Source organism: Belonocnema kinseyi, chromosome 9 (genome assembly GCF_010883055.1).
Source record: "Belonocnema kinseyi isolate 2016_QV_RU_SX_M_011 chromosome 9, B_treatae_v1, whole genome shotgun sequence".
Classification (NCBI taxonomy): Eukaryota; Metazoa; Arthropoda; class Insecta; order Hymenoptera; family Cynipidae; genus Belonocnema; species Belonocnema kinseyi.
In genome coordinates this window covers 83,116,082-83,120,353 of record NC_046665.1, presented here as the reverse complement: position 1 = coordinate 83,120,353, position 4,272 = coordinate 83,116,082, and the positions used below count along the sequence as shown (strand labels likewise).

Here is a 4,272-nt window from a genome sequence, read left to right as displayed (position 1 = left end):
TAGTATATATATTTTGTTGAAAATTGAACTGTTTTTAGTTAAAAGTTTAATCTATTTTTTCGAAACTTCGACATGAGGTTAAAAATTCAACTATTATGTTAAAAAGTCATTTTTTGTTTCGGATTGAAAATTAATCTTTTTTGTTCAAAATTCAACTGTATTCTAATAAATTCAATTATTTAGTTTAAAATTCAACTGTTTTTGGTTGAAGTTTAATCTGTATTTGTTGAAGATTCTACATTTGGTTTATAAAATATTCTGTAAAAATGGCTACAAAAGTAAAAGTCTGGTCTTTGAATATTAACAGTAAAAAAATGAAAAATTGTTCAGGGCGAAGTGAGAGAATTTTAAAATAAAGTGTTGCAGCCGCCACCCTGCATATGTTTATTACGGTTCCAAACTAACTAAAAGCGGTGTGAACTGGTCTTCAATTAAGAGCTTCTTTGGCAATTAAGAAAACCTCGAAGAAAACCGCATTAATGATGAGTCAATTAGCGATCGCCTAGTACTTTTTTATGCTTTCTACACACTTGATTCGTAGCTGCTCAGTAGGGCGTATCGAAAAAACGTTGTTTGCGCAAAGTTCTAATAGCAATGAAAACTTTCTTTTGGGAGTTAAAAACACTGCCCAAAATTTCACAAAAAATTCCTTTTGTCTTCGCATCGTAGATATAGCTAAAAATCAAAAAACGAAGCACTTCTTCAAATTTAAAAAGAATTTTTTTTTTAGAATTATATTATTAATCAAAATAGTTCAAAGCAAGTTGATTTATACCTGTTTAGCGATAATTGTATTAAAATATTTTTTACCCTCCCTAATTGACTTTGAAGGTTCAAAATTTTGAAAAAATTTCTCGACTATTTGAACATATAATGTGTGATATACATTAATGAGGTTGTATTTTCAACATGTAGTAGTAACAATAATATATAAGGAATGTTGACATTAAAATAATTTATATTGACTTTAAATTACAGGAAAATATTTCAAAGCGACATATTGCTCTTTATTAAAAAATATTTAAATCATTTTTTTGCTATTCAGGTAGAAATTCACTGACTTCGAACTATTCTTTTTTAAATAATTTATATACCAAAAATTAATTTTATTGTCAAATAAAGAGCAATATATCACTTTTTAATATTTTCTTGTAATTCAAAGCCAGTAAAAATTATTTTAATATCAAGATTCCTTATATGTTATTATATATTTATCATTATTATTTATTATTATATATTCTAATGGAATTATCGCTATGCAAGTATAAATTTAGTTGATTTGAACTATTTTTTTTAGTAATTTAAATCTAAAAAAATGGTTTGCTGTTCAAATTTGAAGAAGTGCTTTAATAAGACAATTTTTATGCAAATTTGTGTATAATGACAAGGCTATTTATGGCATGAAACGCACATTCTGGCCGGGACTCGCCTGGCGGACGGATTATTGTAACGATTTTCAATCTCTCGTCCGGGGTCGGCGATTAAAGTCCTACCAGCTCCAAGTTGGTAAAGGCGATTTAATTGTTGTTGTTTTTTTTTTTTTTCATTTTTCCTGCTTAAATGTTTCTTTACTTCACCAAATTTTCCTGGTTTGATTCAATCCATTTGAATCGGAAATATAAAATTAATATTAGCGAAGGAGGAATTAATTTACTCTGTATTTCGTTTTATCTAGTTGCGTCCTCCTGAAGGTTATCTTTTTAGTTATAAATTTTTATTATTTTTTTGAAAATTCAACAGTTTTTTCAAAGTCATCTATTTTGGTGGGAAATTAATCTATTTCGTAGAAAATGTACTTTTTCTTTTAAAATTCATATTTTGGTGCTGAAAAGTCAACTGAAATCTTTTTTAAATTAAAATTCAATCTTTTTTTTTTGAAATTTTCTCTTTTTAATTTAAAAATTTCTTTTTTTTTTAAATTTAAAAATTCATCTGTTTCAGTAGAAATTGGATCATTCTTAGATAAAAGTTCAACTGTTTGGTTAAAATTTAACAATTTCGTTAAAAGTCCTCATTTTTGGTTACATTTCAATTAATTTTTTTAAAATTTCGGATTTTAATTTAAAAATTCATCTATTGAAGTAGAAATGGCATCTTTCTTGGATCAAAATGGAACTGTTTGTTTGAAAATTCAACTATTTCATAGAAAATTTACTTGTTCTTTAAGATTCATATTTTTGTGTTAAAAAGTCAACAGAGATCCTTTTTGGACGAAAATACTACTATTTTTTTAAATTTCTCTTTAATTAAAAATTCATATATTTTAGTAGAAATTGCATTTTTCTCAAATAAAAATTCAACTTTTTGCTTAAAAATTCAAAAATATTGTTCAAAAATCATTCTTTTTGGTCGAAGATTCAAATGTTTTTTTGAACATTTTACTGCTCCGTAGAACATTTACTTGTGTTTTAAAATTCATATTTTGGTGTTGAAAAGTCAACTGCAATCTTTTTTGGATGAAAACGCAATTGTTTGTTTAAAAGTTTGACTTTTTTATTAGAAAATTCAGTTTTAGTAGAAATTTCATCTTTATTGGATAAAAATTCGACTAATCGGTTAAAAATTCTTTCCTTGAGGATTTAACTATTTTGTTTAAAAATTCTATTTGAATCACTGTTTAGAAATTATTTTTTCATTGAAGAGATTTAAGAGACTTTGTCGTTTAAGAGACTTTGACGAAAATTTCGTTTTTTTAATAAAGGTTGAAAATGTAACTATTTTATTGAAACTTAAATTTTTGCTGAAATTTCATATTTTCCGGCTGAAAATTTCAATTTTTGTATAGAAAATTCATCTTTTGGCTTAAAGGTTCAATACTTTCGGCGAACTTATTTTGTTATGACTGAAATATCTTTATTTGGTAAAAATTCGTCTTTTTTGTTTTGAAACTTTTTTTTTATAATGAAATTTCTTTTTTTAATGTCCACTATTACATCTATTTGTTGTGAAAATTCAAGTGTTTTGTTAAAAAGTCATCTTTTATAGTTTAAATTTTTTGTTTAAATTAAGTAAATAAATATTAAAAAATTTAATTTGTATCTGAAATATTATATTTTTACAAAAAATTTTGGTCTTTCTTTCCATATAAGGTTATTCACTTCCATTAACTCCCCCTCCTCCCTCTGACTCAAATTTACAAAAGAAAACTTTAATATACGAAAAATGTAAAATTTGAACATTTTTAACCAATTGTTTATAAAGTCTTTCGCCTTTCAACCAAAAACAGTTGAATTGAACCAAAAAATAGGAATTTTCAACAAAATAGTTGAATCCTCAATCAAAATAAATTCATTTTCAACCGCACAGTTACGCTTTTAATCAAATACGATAACATTCTAACCAAAAGAGATTAATTTTGAAATAAAAGACGAATTTTCAATCGAGAATGATTTTTTGGTCAGTAAAAATGAAAATTTCATCGAAAATGTTGAATTTTCAAGCCAAAAAGGGGAACTTTTTACACAAAAGTTAATGCTTCATTTAAATAGTGAAATCTTCAACCAAAAGCAATAGTTTTCAATGAAAAAAAATTTTTTTTACCAGTAATATACTATTTCAAACGTACAAAATTTAACCGAAAAGTTAAATTTTTAACCAGGCAGATTAATTTACTACCCACATAAATATTAATTTTCTACCATAAAATATTAATTTTCAATCATGTACATACATTTTTAACCAAATATTTGAATTTTTGAAAAAATAAATTTCGATTTTTAACCAATAAGACTAATTTAAAAAAATTAACCGAATAGTTAATATTTTGGAATAAATTATATAAATTATCAGACAGAGATAAGTTTCCAACCAAAAAAGACGGATTTTAAACAAAATACATAAACTTCCAACAAAATATGGATTTGCTAAATTTCCAGTTCCAAAAATTATTTTCAACCAAACAGATGAATTTTCAACAAAGTACATAAATTTTCAACCAAATAGTTGAATATTTAACAAATAGGATTCTTTCTGCAACAAAAAAAAAGATTTTTCAATCAAATAGTTGAATATTTAACTGAAAAGGATACATTTTTGTACAATAAATTAAACAGTTAAATTTTCAAAAAAAAATTCAACAAACTAGTTAAGTTGTCGGCCAAAGAAATGCATTTTTTACTAAATGATGAATTTTCAACCAAAAAAAAAAAGAAGTTTTAACAAAGTTGTTCATTTTTCGACTAAATATTTGAATTATGTACCAAATTATTAAACTTTTGGTTTTTAGTGATTCACATACGAGAAAATTTACGTAAGAAATTGTTTTGACCACAT

General features: G+C 24.6%; 1 protein-coding gene across 3 annotated transcripts in view; it reads left to right on the top strand.

Moving 5' to 3' along the window:
* Window positions 1-4,272, top strand: part of LOC117179376 (carbonic anhydrase 2) — an 86,661-nt gene that overhangs the window by 46,636 nt on the left and 35,753 nt on the right. The gene's annotated exons all lie outside the window — the stretch shown is intronic.